We start from the raw sequence: 8,872 nt of genomic DNA, 5'->3' as shown, positions 1-8,872 counted from the left end.
CTGGCCTCAGCCTAAAGGACGTATTTGCATAGCTTGTGTAAGACTCTTATCTCATCACTTTATCTAAAAAAGAAAAGTGACATTCACTTAGAAAGACATACAGACAGGCACACAGACAGACAGACAGACACATAAACACACAGAGACAGACAAACACACAAACATAGAAACATAGAACGGTGTGGGGAGGGAGGGAAGAAGAGAGGGAGGGAAGAAGGGAGAGAGAATGCTTGCAGTCAAGTATTGATCTGAGAACTAGGTTCCAAAAAGAGGAGTTAGAGAAAGAACTGAAGTAGTTGAAGGGGTTTGCCACCCCATAAGAAGAACAATATCAACCACCATCCTCCATCCTGCCCTCCATCTTCCATGGACTAAACAACCATCCCAAGAATACACAGGATGAGCCTATGGCTCCATCTGCATATGAAGCAGAAGATATCCTTTTCAGGCACCAATGGGAGCAAATGCCCTTGGTCCTGTCAAGGCTTCATGCCCCAGTGTGGGGAACTGTCAGAATGGGCAGGTTGGAAGGAGTGAGTGGGTGAGTGAGGAACTGCCCTCATAGAACAGGAGGCATGAGGGGAAATAGTAGCTGGTTTCTAGAGGGCAAATCAGGAAAATCATATTTAAAATGTGAATTAAAAAAAATCCCCTCCCCCAATGAAAGGAAAAGAAAGAGAAAGAGAGAAAGAAAAAGAAAAATAAATGGGGGTACATAACTAAACAGAAGCAGACTGGCGATGTGGCAGCGTTATTCCCATGATAGTCAAGCAGCTTCCGGGAAACCAAAGTCTTTGGGTTCCAGGGGAGTATGGTTGCAAAGATGAAACTTAACGGAATTGACAGAAGGGCACCACCAGGAGTGGAGCCTGTAGATTAATTTGACTCAACATGGGAAACTTCACCTGGCCAGGATACAGACAGGATTGACAGATTGATAGCTCTTTCTCGATTCTGTGGATGGTGGTGCATGGCCGTTCTTATTTGGTGGAGCGATATATCTGGTTAATTCTGATAACGAACGAGACGCTGGTATGCTAACTAGTTACGCGCCCCCCGAGCGGTCTGTGTCCCCCAACTTCTTAGAGGGACAAGTGGCGTTCAGCCACCCATGATGGAGCAATAACAGGTCTGGGATGCCCTTACATGTCCAGGGCTGCACGCGTGCTACACTGACTTACACAGGTGGCGCGGGTAACCTATTGAACCTCATTCGTGATGGAGATCAGGGATTGCAATTATTCCCCAGGAACGAGGAATTCCCAGTAAGTGCGGGTCAGAAGCTTGCGCTGATTAAGTCCCTGTCCTTTGTACACACCGCCCTTGGCTACTACCCAGTGGATGGTTTAGTGAGGCCCTTGCATCGGCCCCGCCGGGGTCGGCCCACGGCCCTGGTGGAGCGCGTCGAACTTGACTATCTAGAGGAAGTAAAAGTCGTAATGAGGTTTCTGTGAACCGGCGAAAGGATCATTAACGGAGAAGGCCGAGGGGGTGTCCGGTCCTTTCTCAGGCCCGTGTGAGTCCCTCCTCTCACCAGGAGGCGCGTCCCTGGGTCCCAGTCGCTTTCTTGTGCATGCCGCTGACGGTCGGCCAAGTGAGCGTTTCGGGAAAGGCGGGGGTCGTTAAGGAGCTGTGCGGTGGGGGGTCGGGTCTGGTCTGTCGAGGGACCTCCTCTGTTCTCTCTCTCTCCCTCCCTCCTCTGCTTCCGTCCTCGCCTCCGTGTGCCCGCCTCTGCCACTGCTGCCTCTGTTGCCTCCGCCTGCTCCTCCCTTGCCCGCCAGCCAGCCACGGCCCTAGGCGGACCGAGGTCATTTTGCCTCTTTCTGGACCGGCTCCGTAATCTCATCTCGTGTGCACGGGGGGGGGGGTGAGGGGGTGGGGGAGTACATGATCTCTTCCCGGGCTGTGGCCGGGACACGCTCGCTCTCCTCATGGCACCCGCCGCCCCTCCACCACAGCTCTCCCGCTCTGACGGTGCTGGGGTGGCTCTGTCGTGTGCGGGGGGTGCCTGTGCCGCGGGTGGGCTCACACACCCAACCCGCCTTCTGGGCCTCGCGTGCCCGCCCCGCTCCTCTCCGGGTACCTACCTGTCCTGTTCCAGCGCTGTTAAAACCCTGGGGTGGGGGAGGGTCGCCCTACCGCCCGTCGGTCGTCCGTGGGAGGGCTTCCCGGTTCCTCCTCCCACCTGGTGCTCCTTCAGACTCAGCGGGCCCCCTCCGGCCGCCGGCGCTTCCAGAGGCGGCGGTCGGGGGGCCGTGTCGCGAGCCCCCTCTGGGCGCCTGTGGGGTCCCAGCCCTAGCACCCGACTTGCCCGCCCATTGGCCGGTCGCCGCTGGGTGCTGGGTTGGCAGCGTCCCTTGTCCCGTGTGTCCCGCCTTTCCGTTGCCGACCCTGTCTTTTTTTTTTTCATTTCACATGTATCCTTTAGTTTCCCGCTGGCTGGCCTGAGGTGGAGCTGCCTCGCCTTGGCCCCTCTCTTCCCATGAGGCAGGGGCGGACGGGTGAGCTGGTGCCGTTGTTAGCACCCATACGAGTTCGCTCACACCCCAGATACCGATACGACTCTTAGCGGTGGACGTGTCGCCACGCGCCGGCCACCCTCCTCCTGGCTCCTTCCTGCTCGCTCAGCCGCTCCCGCTCCCATCCTTGCCCGCTCTCCCCAACAGTGGGAACGAGTCGGCGTTTGCTGGTCGGGTGCCTGGGCGCGAGACAGGCCCTGTCGCCGGGGTCGGTCATCACGCCTCTGGTCTGGTGGGAGGCGGGCCCCGCCCACTGGCTCAGTGCATCCGCTGCCGCCGTGCACCGGCCTGTGCGCACAGAGAGAGCGACCTGCGAGGGTCGGATGGGGGTGGAGGGGCATACCGCACCCGCCGGGGCCGGTCTCTAGTACCTCTCCTCCCCTCCTCCCTCTGCCGGGGACAGACCGGTCGGGTGCCAGCCGGCGGGACGCCGTGGCGTCCGCGCGCTAATGCGACTTGCCCCCGGGATGTGGGAGCTGGCCGGGGTAGAGAGGTCGCAGGCCCCGGCCTGGGACCCTGGCGCCCTCTCGCTCTCCTCTCCATCCGTCCGCCCTCGGCCGCCAGCGCCCTCCTTTCCTCTTTCTCCTCTCGACCGCGACCTCAGATCAGCTGTGGGGACCCACTGAATTTAAGCATATTAGTCAGCGGAGGAAAAGAAACTAACCAGGATTCCCTCAGTAGTGGCGAGTGAACAGGGAAGAGCCCAGCGCCGAAACCCCGCCGCGTGCCGTAGCGCGGCAAATGTGGCGTATGGAAGACCCACTCCCCAGAGCCGCTCGTGGGGGTCCCAAGTCCTTCTGATCGAGGCCCAGCCCGTGGACAGTGTGAGGCCGGTAGCGCCATGCCCGGGTCTTCCTGGAGTCGGGTTGCTTGGGAATGCAGCTCAAAGCGGGTGGTAAACTCCATTTAAGGCTAAATACCGGCACAAGACCGATAGCCAACAAGTACAGTAAGGAAAAGTTGAAAAGAACTTTGAAGAGAGAGTTCAAGAGGGCGTGAAACCGTTATGAGGTAAACGAGTGGGGTCCTCGCAGTCTGCTCGGAGGATTCAACCCTCCGGCGCGTGTTCGGCTGTGCCGGTGATCCCAGCGGATCTTTCCAGCTCCCCGTTCCTCCCGACCCCTCCACCCATGCGTTTTTCTCCTCCCTCCACGCGTCCCGCCTTCGCCGTCCCCGCTCCTCCCAACAGGGGGTTCTGCGCGCGCTCAGGCGGCGGGCACGGGGTGTGGTGGGCGCGTGCGGGTGGGGCCGGGGTTGGGGTTGGTGGTTGACCGCCCCTCCTCCCCCCCCTCCTGGGTTAGCAACTGGCCTCCACTGGGCGCACTTCCACTGTGGCGGTGCGCAGAAACCGGCTACGGGACCACTGGGAAGGACCTGCGGGGATGTTGACTGGGGGGGGGGGGGGTGTGCAGCATCACCCGTGGGCCCCAGAACACCCCATCCCAAGTGTTACAGCACATCCTCTCCATACAGAAGACACTGACAGACAGACAGACAGACAGACACACAGACACACACAGACACACACACACACACACACACACACACACACGGTCACACACACACACAGACCCACACACACAAATACATATTTAAATATTTACAATGATGTTTAAAAAAACAGTCTTCCTGTTTAACAGAGGTTTAAAGGGAAGTTGGCTGACAGAACGTTTTTGTGGTTTTTTTATTCTCCTTTTTACCAAATAGGAGGTAGATCTGTTGGCCCTTTTATTAAAAGCCAAAGTATTAAGTGGCGAGCAGATGTTTCAACTTTTCCCATTCTGTTCCTTTCACGAAAACCAGGGAGTGTTGTTTCTTTGGCTCTTCCTTTTTGAAACAAACTGAAAGGAGCTCTACCAGTTGGCCTAGTTTCCCTGTTCATTTTCCCTCTTCCACGATATGCTCGATGAAATAAAGTAAATAAATGAAGTTTCTAGTTATTTATTTGTTTGGGAGACCCGAACTCTCACTGAAGATATATTTCCATCTCCCCCAACACACACACACACACAAGGCCTCCTCCCTGTATGTGGGGAGGGGGAGGGGTGGACTGGAGGTAGCTGAGAGGGGGTGGGGTGGGCCTGGAGTATATGCATGTCCCTGAAGGTCTGTCCGGGAAATACTGCTGCTGCCCTAGCATCCTTTGCTTCAGTGCTGAGCCAGGCTGTGCCTCTTTACAGGGGGGTGGGGAGGGGCAAGTTTTCTGCCTGAAATCAGTGAGTGATGATTTCAGTATGAATGTCTGATACCTCAATGTCCTCTCAGTGCTCTGGCTCATGGCAAATGACTGAAGAAAACCTTAGTTAGACTCACACCCAGCTGTTTGGAAAGTGTAATGGAGTTGATAGCACACCCTCAGATGTGCTCACTCTCAACACCCAGCCAACTCTGGATTTCTAAGTAAGGCTGAATCTGGACCATATCTACAGGATTTGGCGTTTCTGATTCATGTTTAATGTTTACTTAAATAAAGCTTGTGAAGGGCTGGAGAGATGGCTCCGAGGTTAAGAGCACTCACTGCTCTGCTCTTCCAGAGGTCCCGAGTTCCATTCCACAGAAACCATATAGTGGCTCACAACCCTCTGCAAAGGGATATCCCATGTACTCTACTGCCGTGTGTATATTTAAAGGGCTTTAGTGTACTCATATAAATGAAAATAAATAAATAAACTTTTAAAAGAATAAAACAAAATGAAGCTTGCAAAGAAATTGAGCATCTTAAGATGCCAGGCATGTCTACCCACTCCTTTTATTTTATTTCGTGGGTGGATCACATAACCACAGAGGTGGTTCCCCTTTTCTTAACCTCGATAGCCCAACTGGGACAGAAGTGCAAACTATCATCTACCTATCTGGGAGTGGGGTGGTTGGATACATGGAGCACTTGCAGTTAGTAAAGTTCTGCTATTGGTTTTTTTTTTTTTTTTCCTTTCCTTTTTGGATAGATATTGGGAGCTGTTTTTTTTTTTTAAGTACAAATATTGTTTTCTGTGCAACATTCTGATCATAGTTTCCCATCTCAAAGCTCTTTCCAGATCCTTCCTCCCCATCCACCACCCCGTTCTACCCAAGGCCTGCCCTTATATGTGGTTGATGCATACCCAGGTGAGTCTCCATCGGAGAAAGCACGATATTCCCATCTCATATGACTGTCAATGGCAGATGACTTAAATGCCAGTGAGTTTGGACTTGACTCCATTTTCCCCTTGGAGAACTGGGTTTGGATCTGTTGAACGAAGACAGGCCCTGGGTTTTGAAACAAACCAACAAACAAACACACCAAAAAATATTTAAAGCAGGCAACAACTGCCTGCCCGCCAAGAGACTGTTGACTCCTCTTTGTAGCTAGTACGATGTGAAACTTGCTTAATAAAGTAGAATCCACACAGCACAAAGGGAACACTTTAACAAATTATGAGGAAGAGAGAGAGAGAGAGAGACAGAGACAGAGACAGAGACAGAGACAGAGAGATCTGTTTATCTCCCTCTAGTTTTTCAGACTAGAGATTTCATCTTCTACTGCTCTGGTGCTGGTGGTTTTATTGCTGGTTTGGGGGTATTAGGATAGGTATAGGAAGAAAAAAGGCTTGAGTGCTGATTTTAAAGTTCTCTCTCTCTCTCTCTCTAAAGCTCTCTCTCTCTCTCTCTAAAGCTCTCTCTCTCTCCCTCTCCTTTCTCCCCCCTACACACACACACACACACACACACACACACACACACACACACACACACTTCCTAGGATGAAAGAAACAAATGAAAAGGAAGGCACCCATGGTGATGCATGACTTTGATCTCACTTTGGTCTCAGCACTGGAGAGGAAGATAGGAAGGCTTATCTAGATGCAATGTGAAGAAGGCCTATGTCAGATGAGTTAATGGCTAGGGAACTGTTACCTGGCTAGTCTGACATTTTGTTGCAGTTGCTAATATTATAAGGACACTTTGTCATTGGTTGTTTCTGCTGTTACTGCCAGAATTCATTACATATTCTGTTAGGCTCTTCTGTGTGATAACACACTCAGAAACCAAACACTGTAGAAGTCAGTCTAACTGCTTTATTTGTTGTCTAGTTATCCGCAATAATCTTGGACTGAACTGAACACCCAGCAGCATTTTCCGCACCCACCCATGTATAAGCTTTTATAAGCTGGACCACAAACACTAGAGGGACAGTGCAGACAGAGACTATTTGGAATCAGACTTCCATTTTGAGTTTTGTTTGTGTTCTTGTTTTTTTCTCCTGTCCTGTCCTGTCCTGTCCTGTCCTGTCCTGTCCTGTCCTGTCCTGTCTGTCTCTCTGTAAATCCACACATATAGTTCTTTCCACGTCTTACATTTCAAAACAAATAATGCTTGTTGTGATCCTCATTTCATTCAAGGGTACTACTCTCTAGATCAGAGGAGCCCCCTTACAATTCTCCACAGGTAGTGATGACCGGAGTGTTCAGTGCGACTAAGCATGAATTATATGGTTGCCGCCATTATGCTTGATCTTACCCAAGGTAGGGTTGCAGGGCATGGTTGTCACGATGGCGACCAATAGACAGTAATTGAAGAGATGGAACAATAACCTACAATTCTCCCTCTCTGTCACTGTTTCTCTGTCACTCTTTGTCTCTCTTCCCTCCTTCCCTCCCCCCTCTAACAGACCTGAATGAACATTGGAACTAAAGTAAATGCACATGTGAAAATAAGCCAGGTGTGGTGCTGCAGGTCTTTAATTGCATCACTTGAGAGGTGGAGGTGGGTAGAACTCTGTGAGCAGGCTGCAGACCTGATCCAGGTACTGATTTCCAGGGCTTTTGTGCAAATACCCCTGACTCCACTAAAGAAATGAAGAGGAAAATAAAGAGACAGATACAATTAACTTGGAATGAACCAAACAAACTAAGAAAAAGGAAAGGCAGTAATGGAATGGCCTGGCTTACAGAGGAAGGGCAAACATTTATCTGCCATTGCCTCCTCGGTTGAACACACAAACACACGCGCAGAGAGAGAGAGAGAGAGAGAGAGAGAGAGAGAGAGAGAGAGAGAGAGAGAGAGAGAGAGAGAGAGAGATCTGTTAATCTGTTTGTCTCCCTCCCCTAGTTTTTCAGACAGGGTTTCTCTATGAAGTCCTCTGTAGACTGGTGGCTCAGAGGGCAAAGCTGCTGGCTGTTAAAGGTCTAGGTAAAACAATGTGATGGCCTAAGGGAACCGTTAAGGCCTAGATGCGATGTGAAGGAGGCCTACATCAGATTGGTTAAGATAACTCTCACCTGGCTAGCCTGCCCTTTTTTACAGTTACTAATATTGCAAGGACGCCTTCTCATAGGTTGTTTCTGCTGTCACTGCCAGAGTTCATTATATATTCTGTTAGGTTCTGTATGACACACACTCAGAAACCAAACATTGTAGAAGCCAGTGTGTCCTTGAGTGCGTGTCTACAAAGTGTGCGTGCGTTCGTGCCCAGGGACATGCTAGAGCCCACCCCAGATTTGTGTTTCAGAGATCTTTACTTATTTATTTTTCCTGCCATGGCTCGTGTAGGCACCAAGTCACCACACTTCACAAAAAACAAAATGAAACAAAACAAAACAAAATCCACCAACAAATGGACCAAACCGAAACCCCAAGCCAAACAAACAAATATTCCTGCCTACCTGTCTGTCTATCAGGGATACAACAGAGAAGTGGAATCTTGAATAAACAAAACTAGAATACCTAAGTCTGCCTGTTTCCCCTCTCCCTGCCCTCCCCTGTCCCCAGCCCATCCCCTAGAGCTGTGAAAGCTGAAATGGAATACAATCTATCATGTATAACTCACTCTGCTATCAGGATTGAGGCACATGTTCTCTCAGCTGCCTGGAATTCAATCCAAGGGTGTTCAACTCTCCTGAGCTTATGTCCTCTGACCAGGATCCTAGTCCTTAGTCAATGGTGAATTTAAGGCTGGGCCTCCTGTTTGTTCCAGTTCAGGCTAAGACTTCAGGGTCAGGCCACACTCCTGAGCCCCACACACGGCTGCCTGCAGACTCTTGTGACTGCAATAGAGGCAGAGTGCTCTCTGCCCAATCTTCTTCTCTCCTCTTTGTCACAGCCATGGTCCCCAAGAGCACTTGTCAAATACATCTATTTCTATCTCAAAGGTAAGTTCCAAGAATCAATCCCCATAACTGACCATAAATGAGGATTCACTCTGTGTATGTATATATAATGTTATAGAACACAGAATAGGGATTCTTGGTGAAAGCTTTGTGGATATGTCTCTTTCCTAGATGTCTTTGCACTGGGATTTTTCTATACGACTTAGATATCCCCGCCATCTTGCCATTTCAGTTTTGTTTTTCTTTTGGATGCTAATGCTGTTTGAC

At 50.9% G+C, this 8,872-nt stretch overlaps 1 pseudogene; it reads left to right on the top strand.

Annotated features, from left to right (window-relative positions):
* The first annotated feature begins 467 nt into the window (after positions 1–467).
* Positions 468–1,473, top strand: LOC148001992 (18S ribosomal RNA; annotated as a pseudogene).
* The last annotated feature ends 7,399 nt before the right edge of the window (positions 1,474–8,872 follow it).

Source organism: Rattus norvegicus, chromosome 12, assembly GCF_021556685.1.
Source record: "Rattus norvegicus strain SHRSP/BbbUtx chromosome 12, alternate assembly SHRSP_T2T, whole genome shotgun sequence".
NCBI lineage: Eukaryota > Metazoa > Chordata > Mammalia > Rodentia > Muridae > Rattus > Rattus norvegicus.
Note: the sequence above shows the minus strand (reverse complement) of the source record. Positions and strands in the feature narration are given on the sequence as shown.